This window comes from Marmota monax, unplaced genomic scaffold (genome assembly GCF_021218885.2).
Source record: "Marmota monax isolate L192 unplaced genomic scaffold, Marmota_monax_Labrador192_F-V1.1 WCK01_AAM20220418_F8-fsc00228, whole genome shotgun sequence".
Classification (NCBI taxonomy): Eukaryota; Metazoa; Chordata; class Mammalia; order Rodentia; family Sciuridae; genus Marmota; species Marmota monax.
Window position 1 is genome coordinate 2546666 of NW_026695240.1, and position 16953 is coordinate 2563618.

The following is a 16953-nucleotide window of genomic DNA, read 5'->3' on the forward strand; positions in this document are numbered from 1 at the left end:
GTCTGGTGTTAAGTAAAACCTGTGTGCTGGTTCATAGTTGGCATTTTTTCATAAGTCAGTATCACCTGCTGGAAATACTCTTCCTGATTTTCCTTTTGTACTTGAAAGTGACCGTTGCCTTCCCATCACCTAGAACACAAACCTTTGATGCTGTGGTTTCTATAAATCTGCATTATCTCCCATGGGATAATGCTCTTTCAAAAAAGTTAGTTTTTGATAATAACTTCTTGGTCTGACACCTGGTCTGTGTGGCTGGAAGACAAGAAGGTAAACACACACTATTTTACTGTCCAAAAGAAAATTAGATGTCCAGTATAAATATAGAAAGTAAATCCCAAGTTTCACAAGAAGAAAATGATTTTTAAAGTTCACAGATTCTGTGCAATATGAAAAAAAGGCAAGAAATAAGTCAAACTTTTAAAGTGCTAATAAAAGTTTAAAAAAAAGTTTAGTCAGATGATGAGAGACAAAGTTTTGTTTTGGCCATATTCATCTGAGGAGTTTGATAAATGATTCTCTGGGGCTGAGGTTGTGGCTCAGGAGTAGAGCTGAGCACCATATAAACATAAATAAATAAATGTATTAACAACTAAAAAATAAATATTAAAATTTTTTTAAAAAAATGATTGTCTGCATACCTCTTCAATAACAGAATAACAAACTAAAGACTTAAGATTGTGTTTCACTTAGTATAGTATAATGAATTCTTAGCATATGTTAGTTGTTGGAAAATAATTATAGAATAAACACATTATAAGACAAAAAGAGAATGAAAGGTACATAGGATGGAGTAGGGGATGCTAGAGACAAAGTAGCACAAATGGAATAATCTAATCATATGATCTATCTTACAGTTTAATCCCTTGCATCTCTATGTAAATTATTATGCATGGTGCTTCCACAAGATAATAGCATTTCCAGGTGCTTAAGCAGTCAAAGAAATATATGAAGGAAGGAATGTGATTAGATCTTCTTATTCTCCATTTGCCATTCTACATGTAAATATTTAACCTTGATCATTTCTTCTACTCTGTATAGCCAAATCATTTTTTGTCATATAATCCCAACCAAAGTGCTTTATTTATTCTTTATACCATGGTATTGCTTATCCGTTTTATAGTAGCTTTGGTTGTTTTATGCTTTCAAACCTCTTCTGAGATCTTCTATTTCCCTTCTAGTCAAGGCCAAGGAAAGTATTTCAGAAAATAGCTACAAATCCACAAGTAATGTGTGAGACACTATGATGAACATCTTATATAATTCTAAGTTTAAAAATGGGAAGGTTGGGAAATAACATCATCAGTTTAACATATGGAAAGCATATAGTCCAGAATCACCACTCTACCAGGAACTCCATGACACACGGGGTATGTTATATTTACATTGATTGAGTTGGTTTTGGGTGATATTTCAGATAGGAAAATAACTTGAGAAATCTGCCAAAGCAGTATGAATCTGGCAGGAGCTAGAAATTAAGTAGAAGTCTTACTATTTTGAGACTTAATTTTTCTTATGTATTTAGGATTCAGTAAAAGCATCATTTGGTTGTGCTATAATTTTTTTCTTCAGAACTTGGGAATTTTTCCTGGAAACAGAATTTCTTAGGAACTGAGCAAGGATTCAAGCAAAAACCAGATGAGTTAAAAGGCAGTTCAGTCGCAAGATATGAGCAGTATAAATTAACCACAGCAGAAAGATAACAGTCCTCAGTTTGAGACTATTTTAGTTTACTGATGTCACCTTTTGGTGATGGGAAAATTAGTGACCTTGACAGAACTTTTGTTTATTTTCTTATTTTTTAAAAATATTTTTTTTAGTTGTAATACCTTTGTTTATTTTTATGTCGTGCTGGGGATTGAACCCGGTGCTTCATGCATGCTAGACAAGCACTCTACCACTGGCCCCTTTTGTTTATTCTCTATATGATTATCAGAGGTTTGTTGAGGAAATTGGGAATAATACACTATTTCTATGAAGCACCTGGAACAGAATAAGTGCTGACTCTAACCCACATCCCATGTGTGAGGTGGGAATGGAGTTCCTCTTGGTGTAATGGGCTGGCTGCAGGGGAAAAGCTAAGAAAGAGTAGCAGAAAGTAAAAAGCAGGGGTGGGACAGGCTAGCCGATCTTAGGAATCGAGCTTCCAAACTAAAAAGAGCAAAATGGAGCCCGCACTTGCTTTATTTATATCAGGGAATACCAAAGGTTTTCCATGGAATGATCTTTGCCAAATAAGGTAGGAGGTGGGCTGTCCAGTTCCCAATGGGTTATGCCCAACTCTGGAGCTACAAGAAGGGTCTTCCCAGAAGACCCGCGATATAGGTCATGTGCCTTGGGCCATCAGATAGTTACCAAGGATAAACCTAAATCTCCATGGCTCCATACCAAGAGAAGACCCTCAAGTAATTCAAGGCTGGGTCCCTGCACTGAACAGCTAATAAGCAATCATCATCATCATTAGAGAAGTAAATGGAGAATCTAGGGAACTGGACAAACCAGAGCTTGTCTCTTCTGAGGTTGCATTACCCTGGTTGTCTTCTGTTAGCTTTAACCTCTCTTCTGCCTCTTCTTCCTTACTGGCCAGAAATTGTTAACACCTATTATTCTGATTTCAACCATGCAGTCTATTGGGTCTTTTCTTACTGTAGAACCTATTATGCAGATTTGTGGCCATGCTCTTGTCATAGGAAAGAATAAAATTTTCTTAATATTATATACTCTTTGTTAACTCTTCTAAACTAAAATGAAATTTAAAAATCAGCTAGAAGAATGTCAGCTAAAAGCATGAATTAATGAATGCAGGAAATACATAGGAAGGAAAAAGTAGGTAATATAGGAAAACTTCAAGAGGTAGTAGATACAATAAAAACAAAACCACAATTTGTTTGAGAATGAAGAAATTAACAAAAATATAAATGAAAAAGTGAAACTTGACCCAAACCATTCATAAAATAATTACCACTAGAAAAAAGAGGAACATTTACCTTTTTGTAACACAAGGGGAAAATCTAGAGCAAAGAAATAGAGAGGTAACTGGAGTAAAGAGAAAATTCTCTTGCAAAAGGCTTTGTGTGTAGATTTCAGGCCTTTATCAGAGATTTTTGGCCAGTGAAGTGATATTCAAGCTGGATATTTCAGAGGTGTTGCTGCCTCATCAAGCAGCTGAGCTGTTATCTACAGTGATGGCTGTCTGATGCCTCTTCAGCCCACACTCACCTGGGCAAGGTCCTCTTACTTCATTCTTCAAAACCATCCAGGAATCTTGGCCTTTTCCTAATAAGAACACATCTGGCTGATAAATGTATAGTCCTTCCCAGAAGATAAAATATTAAAAATGACCACATGAATAAAATTTCCATCTGGAACCTTGGTTATTACAAAAGAAAGATAATGACAGGACAAGAAAAAAGGCACGAAGGATGAGGAAGATGGGTCACCAAGAATGATGAGGACTGCTAATAAAATACAAACCAGAGCTGGGCTTGTGGCTCAGTGGTAGAGTGCTTGCCTAGCATATGTGATGTGAGGCACTGGGTTTGATTCTCAGCACTACATATAAATAAATAAAATTCCTTCAATAACTAAAAATATTTTTTTTAAAAAACCCCAAAAACCATATTCCCAGAAACAGAAGTCAGAAATGTCCCTAGATATTTAAAGATAATCAAAAAATTGAGAGTAATAGAAAGCAGGAATTTCTAGGTTCAAATTCTGAATCTTACCCAGTGAGATGAGGTGGCGTAGTTCTACTCCAATGTTACGTGTCTATACAAATCCCTCTGTCCTTGACACTAGGCACTCCCACTCCTGAAAAAAATTCATTCACATTCTTGAACATCATCAACGGCTAAAAGCACAAATAGAAATATTAATGGTGAAATCTGATGAAACATTTTAGATGGAAAGTGGAAAAGGGCACTCCAGGCAACTGGACATACTAGGAACAAAAAAGTGGAGTTGGCAGCCTGTGGTTTGGGAGGAAATGATATATTAGTGTGACTGCAGCTGAGTGCTTTCAGGCTCTCAAAACTCCTATTGCTCAGTCACAAGTTCCTGTGACCTTCATGTAAAACACAAGGCACTAGGATGGCAGCCCAGAGTAGTACACATGCATCATAGGAGTCCTTTGTGATGTCACTGAGAGGTTGCAGCGTGGCTGCAATCATTAACTCCAGATTTATAACATGAAGAAAGTTGGGGCTTTTGTGGGCTGTTCATTTCCTTGTGCTGTGTAAGCTTTTAGTTGAATTTTCCATCCTTTTAAATTGGAAGAATGCTTTGTAGGTATGCTCCTTCACTGCTCTTTTCTATGGACAATGTGTAGGGACTTTGGTGGTTAAACAGCTAACAATTGGTACATATTTTCTTGATATTTATGTCTCTCTGATTTCCTGGCAACATGTCAGATTTCTTTGAATTCTCTAACTAAAAGTATCAGAAAGTGTCTTATACTGAAATGAATGCCAGCCAATGCTTTAGATAATGTGGGGTTGGGGTTGGGGTTGTGGCTCAGTGGTAGAGCACTTGCCTAGCATATGTGAGTCATAAAAATAAATAAGGTGCTGTGCCCATCTAAAACTAAAAAAAACTTTAAAAAAACACTGAAGAAAAAATCAAAGACACTAGAAGATGGAAAAGTCCCATGATCATGAACCAACAGAATTAGGTATAAACTTAAAGGAAATAAAGTCAGCCTACAAAAGAGATATCTGCATACCTATTTTTATTGTGGCAATATTTACAGTAGCCAAGTTACGGAATCAGCTTAGGTGCCTGTTAACAGATGAATGAATAAAGAAATTATGGTGTGTATGTATGTATATATATATATATATATATATATGTGTGTGTGTGTGTATATATATATACACACACACACACACACACACACACACATATATATATATACATATATTTACAGGAAAACTATAGAACTGAAGGTAATCAAGTAAGCAAAATGTCAGATGTAGAAATGAAGTGTATCATGTTTTCTTTCATATGTGGTAACTAAAAGATTAAAAAAAACATGAACTGAAAATAGAAGAGGGACTATTAGCACAGGGGAACGAATAAACACAAGAGAAGGTAGTGTGGAGGGTATATCCAATGAAAACACAATATATATGTGCATAGAAATGTCACGGAAACCCATTAATTTGAACCATTATAATGAGTTAATGTTTATGATGATGATGGTGATAATAATAATAAATATAGCTCTGTATATTTAAGGAATATAAAGTGGGAGAAAAAATAGATGGTGGATATATTAAACAGGGATCAGATAATGAAAAGTCACAAAAAATAGGCTCTCAAGTTTGGGCTTCTTCTCAGAAGTAATGAGAAATCATTCTGCATTTTTAAAGTCAGGTTAATAATGTTTCCAAAGAGATAACATTGGTGTAAGAGGAAAGACTATACTCAGTTTGAGGGGTTTGTCAAAATTTCATTTGTAAGGCATGTAGTATGAGCTGGGCCAAGGAAAATTTCAGTGTCATAATAGAACTTCATGTACTTTGCAAGAAAAGCGAGGAGCTGGACAACAAACTGGACTGAAATATACTTCTATTTCGAAAGCAGAGAGGACTTGAGAAAGAACCTGTGTGGATGCCATAGTAAGGTTACAGAGAAAACAAGAAATATTTATTGCCATAAAGAGTTGCCATTTCTGTAAAGAGGAATGGTATAAAAAGAGGTAGTAAGGGCTGGGGCTGGGGCTCAGCAGTAGCGCACTTGCCTGGCATGTGTGAGGCACTGGATTTGACTCTTAGACCTTTATTTTATTTATTTATATGTGGTGCTATCAACAACTAAAAAAATATTTAAAAAATAGGTAGTAAAAGGAGACATGGAGACATGAGGGCAAGTCAAGGTGATTAAAGAAATAGTGAACAATTCAATGGTTATCAGTGTATTTATAAAAATATGCAAACATTCAAGTTAATTTCATGCATGCTAGGCAAGCGCTCTACCACTGAGCCACAACCACAGCCCTGATTTCTCCTTTTTATTTTATTTACATGATTCATTACATTAATTGATTTGGGGATGTTGAGGCAAACTTGCGTTCCTGGGATATATCTGACACTGTATCATGTTAGATAAGTCATTTCATATGTTATAGGGTTTGGTTTGCTTGAGTATTTTGTTGAGAATTTTTGCACCCTTATTCTTACAAGATATACTTACAGGAAAATTATAGAACTGAGTCATTGAGTGCTTATCCTCAGCATCACATAAAGTTCTGGTATGTAGGTAGTCTTATTAACTGGCTCAGCCTTTGTGGAAAACTAACAGTAGCTGCTTATGAAGATTCATATACTGTATGACCCATCAGTTGCTCTCCTAGGAATATACCCAGCAGAAATGCATGAAGCCTTGTAACATCACTATTTATGAGAGCCTAGAGAAGGAAACAATGTCTATCAGAGTAAAATGACCAGGCACAGTGGTGCACACTTGTAATCCCAGCCGCTTGAGAGGTTGAGGCAGGAGGATCTTGAGTTCAAAGCCAGCCTCAGCAAAAGCAAGTTGCTAAGCAACTCAGTGAGACTCTGTCTCTAAATAAAATATAAAATAGGCCTGGAGATGTGGTTTAGTAGTCAAGTGTCCCTGGTACACCCCCCCCCCCACACCGAAAAAAGTAAAATGGACACATACAAGTGGTGTATTCATGCACTGGAACACTATTTAATACAAATGAACTTTCTGCATACAATATGGATAGCTCTTAAAAACATGATATTGAACAAAAGAACCAACACAGTTGGGTACTCACAGTGTATGATTCCTTATACAGATCAGTTCAAAAAGAGACAAAGCTGATGTATGGTGGTTACTTTGGTGGAGCTACTGGTTGAACAAAAACTCCAAAGGGACTTCTAGGTTGCAGGTATTACTGGACCTGGGTACTTATATTGCTGTTCCCTTTGTGTTCTTTCACTTAAGTCATACAGTTCTAATTCTAATGGTTGTTTGATTGCATTATCATGTACAGACTTGCCTATAAACACGGTAAACTCTAATAAAATTTACTTGGGAAGAAATATATAATAGGCAAATAAACAAAGATAAGCAGGGGTTATAATATTGAAGATGCTAAATACCATAGCCTACAGTTCACAATAACAGCAATTATAAGTATATGCCTATTAACAAAGCTACAACTTTCCCGCCGAGGCTGTAGTTCAGTGGTAGATACCTTGCCTGGCTTGCACAAGGCCCTAAGTTAGATAGAGACATCAACACCACAAAAACAAAGAACAACAAATACAAATTTAAAAAGCTGCACTTCTCCTAAAGCAAAAATTACAGGTTATGTAAGAAATAAAATTTTCAGGCTGGAGCAGAAATGGAAGAAAGTGATAGACTATAGATGGGAGTTAGAAGAATTCTAGAATGAGAGAAAAAAATAGGCAAAAAATATAGCACACTTATATCCCCAGCGATTCTGGAGGATGAGACAGGAGGATTTTAAGTTTGATGCTAGCTTGGGCAACTTAGCAAGCAAGACCCTGCCTCATAAAACAGAAAACTCCCAAAGAACTCCTAAGTACCAACAATGTAGCTCAGCAGTAGAGTGCCCTTGGGTTCAATCTCCAGTACTGGCCCCTACATAAAAAGAAACAATTTCATTAATCAGAGAATTTTAATACACAATCTAATATAAATCAGGTACAAAATAATAAATAACTACAGACTGGCTTTATATTATATCACAACGAAAAAGTCAATTCCAAAAGTAAAAAAATGTCACAGTGCGGCAGAATCATATTGCCTACGTCCTTTATCTGAAGTGGTCATTGATTTCCCCTCCTGTCACAGGGTCAAGACTCCTTTCCAGTACTGAGGCTAAGGCACTATACCAGTATATTAGTTTTCAACTGCTACTGCAACAGGTGTCTATAAATGTGGTGGTGCCTTAGGCTAAAAGCAAGGTGGTCTTGGCAGGACCATGTTCCTCGATGCTCTAGGAAGAATTTGTTTCCTTATGTTTGCCAACTTTTTGGAGGTCACCAATATTGCTTGATTTGTGGCCCAGTTCCTCTGTGAAGCCAGCAGAGTTACATCTCTGACTATTTTTCTGTGGTCACACCTTCCTCTGACTATAAAGTCATCCAGGAAAGATTCATTGACCTATACAATCATATTGGGCCCAATTAGTTAATCTAGGATATTTCCCCATTCAAGGCTCCTACTCCATCTGCAAAGTCCTTTTGCCATATGAGGTAACATATTAGGAATTAGGAAGGGGACATCTTTGGCAGGGCCATAATTCTGCCAGCTCTGAGGCTGGGCTCAGCACAGAAAGCTTGCACCAGACATGTTAAAAAGGCAAGAAGGGCAAGGTTAAGGAGTACAGCAACTGTCTATTTTAGTACAATAGTCTTTGGGGTTTGGGGGGCTGTTATAGCCAATAGGTAGAGTAAGGAGTCAGGTAACTTTATGTTTTTCATGGATGGAGAAGATTCTTGCTAAAGTGGCTTAGTAAGATTCTTATTGAAGTGAAGTTGACAGGCTAAGGAAGAAACCTAGCTAATAAAGAAGGCTCAGAGGAGCCTGATTAGAGTTTGGTTTAGGGAGTCCTTGTCAATTGAGAATCATGGAAAGCTCTGATGAGCAGTTTCATTGAAGCAGTTTTGGTTTGGTCAGTTGTCTGTACCATTGGACTGTGGTCAGGCTGTACTTACTGGACTCTACTTCTCAGAGGCCTCTAGGCCCAATTCCCCCTCCTTGAGCCTCTTCTGAGGACTGGATGGTCTTTTCCAAAGAAATTGGGGAACAACTTCAGGACTTTGTGAGACCAGGTTTGACTCGTTTGGACTTGAATGGAGTGGAGCTGATTCGGTCATAGGAGGCTTAATGAGAGGTGCCTATGGACTCTGCAGTTGTGACTGGTTGTGAGGTTGTGTGTGTGTGTCCTGTTGTGTTTAGGTTTGGGGTGCCTGCGATGTTTGTGTCTCCTTGGTGTGAGTGAGTTTCTAACTTTTTGTCCTTATTGCGACTGACTGTAGAAGTGGGGCACCTTGGTCGCTCCAGCAATAGATCTGTCAGCTCAGGGAGAGTTCTGGACAGAATCTGTCAATGTCTCTGCTTTTATCTGATGCCCAAATTAAGTAGCACACCATAGACTTCTTTGACTAAACTCCGAATGTGCGGGGCTGTCAGAACTGAGCCAGGGTGACCTCTGAAATGGTATGGTGGCCCCACAAAAGAACCTATTGTTTCCTTCTGCAGCTCTGCCCTGCTTGGATAGAAGCCTCCTTCTTGGATAGAGAGGAATCATGGCTGTTGAACATCCACAAAACATCTGCAAGGTAGCTTGTCATTTCCTCTTGTTTCCTGAAGTCACTTACATGACTTCCTTTCCTTCTCTTGAAAGTTGTTCCACATCCAGTGACCTGATTCCTCCAGTTTCCTTTTTGAGAAACTATGATGGTAACAGACCCCAATCCTTGATTCCCACCACTTGATTTTCCCTTATGAATTTCTCAACTAGTTTTATAAATTAGTTGTAGATGGGCACAATATTTTATTTATTTATCTTTATGTGGTGCTGAGGATCGAACCCAGGGCTTCTTATGTGCTAGTCAAGTTCTTTACCATTGAGCTACAACCCCAGCCCTATCAGCTAGTTTTAATTTTTCTTTGAGTTGTCTTTTTATTTAAAAAGTATTTTCTGTCTTGTTAAAAAATTAAAATTAATATGACTAAGTAATTTCAAAAGTACAAACATCCCCAGTGAAGATAACCTGAATTCCCTATTGAGACCAGTGCTAATTTTTTGACATTTCCTTCCCAGTATATTTTATGTGCATGCATAAATTATAATTTTTTAATCTTTTTCTTTTTGGGTGCTTGATATGAAGCCCATATTTTCATTCATGCTTGGAAAGTGCTTTAATGCTAAGCTAAACACCAGCTCTAATATATAATTTTTAAAACTTGAATTCATGTAGCATTTTACATGTAGCACATTCTACCTTTTCACATAGAATCATATTCAATTATTTTTCCACTTAGCCTAATTTCAGAAATACTTTTAGAGAGGCATAATATTTATTTGGATACTTTTGGTTTATTTTCTTCAAAATTAGATCTAGAAATGGCTTAAAACAACCATTGGTGTATATAGTTTAACAAATAATTATAAAACACACATGTAAGGGCTATAGTGTTCAAGAAATAGAGCTGAAAATGCCCCTAATTTACTCTCCTACAGAACCACAAACAATAAGTTTAAATTAATGATAATCATATGACCATTTCTTTGCTTTCTTTCTTTTTTTTTTTTTTTTTTTGGTTACCAGGGATTGAACCCAGGGCACTTAACCTCTGAGCCACATCTGTAGTCTTTTTTATTTAATGTATTTAAAAATTTTGAGACAGGGTCTCACTAAGTTGCTTAGGATTTTGCTAAGTTGTTAAGGCTGGCCCCAAACTTGTAATCTTCCTGCCATAGCCTTCTGAGTCTCTGGGATAACAGAACTGCATCACATCTAGTTTCTTAGCCTTTTATTAGAGCTTTGGTACTTATCAATACATGAAGTCCCAAACCATACAGATTTATTTTTCGTCTATTCTACAAGTAGACATGTCTATTGTACAAGTATATATTTTTTGTGTCTTTGTTTATAACACATTAAAATTATACTTCATTTTTTCCATTGCCTTATATGTGCTATCCTATATATTTAAAATAAACTATAGTGTAATTTACTTTTCTTTTCTCCTTTTACTGAATATGTGACTTCCCCTTTTTAGCTATTAACAAGTCATGTGATTATGAACCTTTTGGCACATATTTTGGATACACCAGTGCGTACATCTACATACTTAGGATATAACTAGGATTAAATTATTGATAGGGTTTGTGGGCCTTTGATTTTACCAGGCAATGCTAAACACTTCTCTTACAATATTGTGTAAGTTTCTACTTGTATCAACAGTTTACAGGGAGTCCTTTTGCTCCATATATATGTTAGTTCTTGGCCTTGTTATACTTTTCTATTTTTTGCCAATTTTGTGTCTAATATTTTCATATTTAACTTATATTTCCTTTATTATTAGTGCAGTTGAATACCAGTTCTTGGATATTAGAAAGTCCTCTTTTCTAAAATGCTTGTGGAAATATTTTGCCAGATTTTAGGTGGGTTGTTTTTCTGTAATATGCAGTAGTTAATATAAATATATGTAGATACATACATACGTGTATAACTTCTGTATATTAGTCATTTGATAGTTATACATATGACAAATTTTTTCCCACTCTGGCTCAGTTTTTCACTTTTTGTTCCTTCCTTCCTTCCTCCCTTCCTTCCTTTCCATTGAATCCAAGGCCTACTGCATGTTTATTACTACCATGAGCTATATCTCCAGTCCTATTTTTGTTATTTTAAATTGAGACAGGGTCTTCTTACATTGTCCACGCAGTACTTGAACTTGGGATTTTCCACGTAGCTGGGATTTTTCAGGTATGTGCCACTGCACTCAGCCCAGTTTTTATTCTTTATATCATTTTGTTGAAATTCTGGATTTGGATGTAATAAAGTCTTTTCCTATGATTAATACTTAAGAAATGTCCTTGTACCTTGAGATACTGAGATTTTCTTCTGTATTCTCTTCTAAAAGTCTTCTAGTTATTAACATTTAGGTCATTATACTATCTGAACTAATTTTTTTAGGGGAGGATTCTGTTTTATTCTTTTCCCCACATGGCAATTCAGTTGTTTCAGAATCATTTATCAGAAAGTATATCTTTTCTTCACTTGTATGCATTACCACTTTAGCAAAGAATCAAGTGATCATTGTTTCCAAGTTTGTTTTCAATTTTATATTCTGTGCCATTCATTATTTATCTCTCCTTCAGTAATAAAGCATACTATCTTTTTCACTGTCAATTTATATTTGGAGAAAGTTCTTTCACCTTTTTTTTTGTTGTTGTTGTTGTTTGTTTGTTTTTAACCAGGGATTGCACTCAACCACTGAACCACATCCCCAGCCATTTTTTGCATTTTATTTAGCAACAGGGTTCCACTGAGTTGTTTAGGGCCTTGCTAGGTTGCTGAGGCTGGCTTTGAACTTGCAGTCCTCCTGCCTCAGCCTCCCAAACTGCTGGGATTACAGGCATGTACCCCCCAAGCCCAGCTCTTTTTACCTCTTGTTCCTCAACAATGTCTTAGCTATTTTGTTTTCCTTCAGATAGTTATCAGTTAACATCATAATTTTAACCTGAGTATTTGATAATAAATAACTATGCTAATTTTCCCTTCTTTTGCTCCTTCTCTTCCTCTTTTTCCTCCTTCAAGAAAAGCAGATTTAATAAACTAAAATGACTATGCTAACTTGAACTCAGCAAAGTTGTAAGAAAAAAGTCTTGAAAATTCACCTGCTGATGATGTCCCCACAAAGTGTGAGTTTCATTTTCATGCACCATGTTCTTTCCCCAGAATGCTGAAGTTCAGTTTGGAATTGAGCAGAAACATAGCATACAGTTTTTCTCAGTTCAGTCCTAAGTGTTGGACTTTTGAGGCAACAGGTTGCTGGTGAAAATACCAGGGGAAATACAAAAATGTGGGTGAATAGTTCTTTGAATATTGCCTCCTTCTACTTCTATCTTTTCCACATCTTTATGTATGATTTTGAAAATTTTCTCATGTTCTTAGCCTCCTCAAATACACTTTGGAAAGTGGAAGATGTGAACAAATTAGTTATAGATTTAGATACAGATGTAGATATTTGTTGTCTGATATTTTGTGTTTTAATAACATTTGGTCTAAGTCCATTCTGTGTGGTATCTTTTCCCATTCTCCCTTATTACACTTTTTTTATACTCTTTTCTCCCCTTCCACCCCTTACCCCCACCATGTTCTATTACTTTCTGCCTATACAGATTTGCCATCTATTCCTAATAACATTTTAATTCAAATTTTGAATTCACTGTAAAAATAAACAAATCAGATTATTTAATCATTGTAGTTTAAATAGTTTGAAATATGGTATAAAGACCTAGGGCTCTATTATCAGAAAAAAGTTTCTTCTGATCTCACCTATACACCTGAGAACTTTTTAACCTGTGAATGAGAGAATACTTTTTTCTCAGTGTTGTTGATATTGAAATAACATGTATGTATAGAACACTTGATGCATACCAGGTATTTGATAACTACTATCTCCCTTTCTTCATTACTGCCTCTTTGTGAGACTGCTATAGAACTTAAAGTATATAGCATTTAACTAGATGCATTTTGTTTTCCCTAAAGTATCTTACAGTAAAACCAGGATGATGTCTTTCAGTTATATTATACATAGCTTTACAATCCATTTGCAAAGTTTTCCTATTTACTAGGAATCTAATTCTCATTTACCTACTATGATTCTAATATAATATACTCAAAATGACTTATTTTCTTTTCCCTTACTTGGCACTGCCTTCTACATGATATATCATTAAAATAATTTGCATTAAACATTTGAATTTTTTGCAGTTCTTTGATTTATGTCTTGTTGCTTCTACCTAATACTATGTTTAGGTGTTTTTTTAAAAACTCTTTCAATAACAGATCAAATGGAATTTCTTTTCTGAAGATTGCTGTAGTCTTTGTTTCTTTCATTACAACAAAATATCTCTATTATAAATATTTTGGAAAACATAGAGAAATATAAGGAAAAACCAATAGTCCTCTATAACCCTATATATTAGAGATAGGTCACCATATGATTCTAATATGCTGTTACATGTGAGAACTAATGACTTGAGCTTATGTGAGGTGATAAGAGAAATATTAAGGTTTGGAATGGTTTCAACATTTAGAATTTTAAAGACTATTGATTCTAATGTGCAATCAGGAATGAAAATCACTGGCCTTAGACAAATCATGATTCGTTTTCTTGAGCTGAACATAATAGCTGTGAAAGAAAATCAATAGTTTTGTAACAAGGAAGTAACAAAAAGTGTAGTTTGGGAAAGGTAATCAACAATATCTGACACACTTGTGTTCTTGCTAGCAATTAACATTATGAAAATATCATTGGTCATTTTAGTGGCTTTGGAAGAAAGAAAACTAAAGGATATGGTACATACACACCATATTTAATCAGTCTTTTTTTTTCTTTTCAGAAGCTGTCTTTGGGCTTTGTAAACCTTGCATTTTTTTTAATCTGAATTTTTATTTGATATTCTTTTATTGAGAAACTGAGTTTAAGTGGGTTTTCTTTTTCTCCTTTTTAGGCATTTAATTCTGTTAATTATTTTTTTATTTGGCAGTTTCCCTGGGTTCAGTCTTTGATATGTTGGTTTCTTTTTACTCCATTTCTGGGTGATCTGTATTTCTTTTATAATTTATATTTAATGTGAGAATCATTTAGAAATATGTTTGAAAGAAAACTGGCATAGAACTGATCACACAGGCACACCAAGGACTGAGGCAGAAAGCAGATGTATTGTCAGGCACCCGACAGGCTGGTCTGCCCAGAGAGAGCAGCCAGCTGGAAAGAGCAGCAGCAGTCCCCTTGAGCATTACTTTTTATAGGCCAGGATCATGACTGGGTTTAGTCCTTGTGACTGGCATAGCAAGCATCACCTGATTTCACAGAAGGCAAGTTTCTATTTCTTGGGAACAGAGATGGGCAAGTCTTTATCTTTCAAGGAGAATAAGAATAGTATTCATAAAGTCGGGGTGGGGAAAGGAAGATGGCTGTAGTCATGCCAACAGTGTTTTATTTGGGATACTTACATTTTTAACTTTAAACTTGCATGAGTTTTAAGTAGACTGTTAAGTATACTTAACAGTATACCTCTTACTCATATTACCCATTGTTGTATTTTCACCAAATGGCCTTATCACTGCTGCCTGCATCTCTTCTTTTTCTTTTTATGTATATATTTTGCCCCCTTTACCACCTCAGTGTGTTATTTTCTAAGAATAAGTGTACACGTGACCATGGTAGGTTATTAATATAAGAAACTTTAACAAAGAAAACATTTGGCATTTGTTTTTTTGGAGATTGGTTAACTTCACTTAGCATTATCTTCTCCAACACCATCCATTTACCTGGAAATGCCATGATTTTATTCTTTTTTATTGTTGTGTAAAATTCCATTGTGTATATATGCCACATTTTTTTTTTAATCCATTTACCTACTGAATGGCATCTAGGTTGGCTCCACAGTGTAGCTGTTGTGAATTGTGCTGCTATAAACATTGATGTGGCTGTATCCCTGTAGTATGCTGATTTTAACTGCTTTGGGTATAGACTGGGTCAAATGGTGGTTCTATTCCCAGATTTCCAAGGAATCTCCATACTGCTTTCTATAATAGCTACACCAATTTGCAGTCCTACCAGCAATGTATGAGTGTATGTTTTCCCCCACATCCTCGTCAACACTTATTGTTGTTTGTCTTCATAATAGCTGCCATTCTGACTGGAGTGAGATGATATCTTAGAGTAGTTTTGATTTGCATTTCTCTAATTGCTAGAGATGATGAACATTTTTTCATATATTTGTTGGTTGATTGTATGTCCTCTTCTGAGAAGTGTCTGTTCAGGTCCCTGGCCCATTTATTGATTGGGTTATTTGGGTTTTTTTGGTGCTTAGCTTTTTTAGTTCTTTATATCCTAGAGATTAGTGCTCTATCTGATGTGTGAGGGATAAAAATTAGCTCCCAGGATGTAGGCTCTTCAATAAAATAGAAGACACTGAAGGCATTTCTCTTATCTTTGATCACTTTTACATTTTTGAAGAGGATAAACTGACATTTTGTAAAATGTCCCTTCATTTGGATTTGTTTTTTGATTCCCATGCTTACTTTCAGGTTATGAATTCTGTGGCAGGACTACTACAAAAGTGATAGTGTGTCCTCAGTGCTTTCCATCAGAAGAGACATGACATTGACTTTGTCCCATTATTTGGAGATGTTAACTTTCATAATTGATTAAGGTGATGTCTGTCATATTTCATCACTATAAAATTAGTAATTGTATGTAATTGATAGATATTTTGTGAGGAGATGGTTTGAAAATAGAAATAATTTCTCACTAAACTTTCACCCACTAGTTTTGACATCCATTTATATTGAAAGATCTACATTAGTATGATGTTTTCAAAGTAGAAGTTTCTTTGTTTTTTAAAACCTCCATTATATTGTCAATATTAACTAGTTGGCATTATAATACAAAGAAGAGCTTTCCCTTCTTCCCTATTTATTTGTTCATTTACTAATATCAGTATGAATTCACAGATTTTTATTCACTGGGTTATAATCTATTATTTTTATTTTCATACTCTGATATCCCTAGATTTGGCCAGTGAGAGCCTATTAAGGCTCCTGTGTCCTTTAATTTCTATTATTTGAACATCCTTACCTCCTAGCATGCCAATATGTTCAGTTCAAAGTACTAATCTCTTTGCTCTAACTTGGAATAATCTGTGTCCCTAGAAAGCAGTTTCCTTATAATGAAGTATATTTAGAAACCAAGATATGGCTAATAGGACTATAGCTTTCATTTTAATCTTTACCTGTTCCATCTTTATATCTTCCTTCACCAGTAGATAAAAACCTGGCTCCAGTTATCATTATCTTTACCAATTTGTTCAATTCTATAATATACAAGAATGTAGTTTTTGAGTGCTAATCTGTACTATAGTAAAAACCAAAATACTGAGTAAATCTCACTATTTATTTATGCTTCTCTATTTTTAGACAAGGTGCCTAGCTAAGATACATTTGAATTTACTTCAATAATTTTTTCCCAAGGAAGTTATGATATTAGTTTACGTTTGACTATTTTTATTCCTTCATTATTATTCATTTGATTGCATAAGTTCGTAAATCATTAACATGGTTCTTAAAAGTTGAAACTACACAAAAAGCAATTTTACTATGCTCCCAAACCCTTATTTTGGTGTGTGTTATGGGGAGAATTGTGTCTCCCAAAATTCATATGTTGAAG

General features: G+C 35.5%; 1 long non-coding RNA gene across 1 annotated transcript in view; it reads left to right on the forward strand.

Annotated features, from left to right (window-relative positions):
• The window catches only part of LOC131424004 (uncharacterized), a 59158-nt gene that overhangs the window by 23369 nt on the left and 18836 nt on the right, over nt 1-16953 (forward strand). The gene's annotated exons all lie outside the window — the stretch shown is intronic.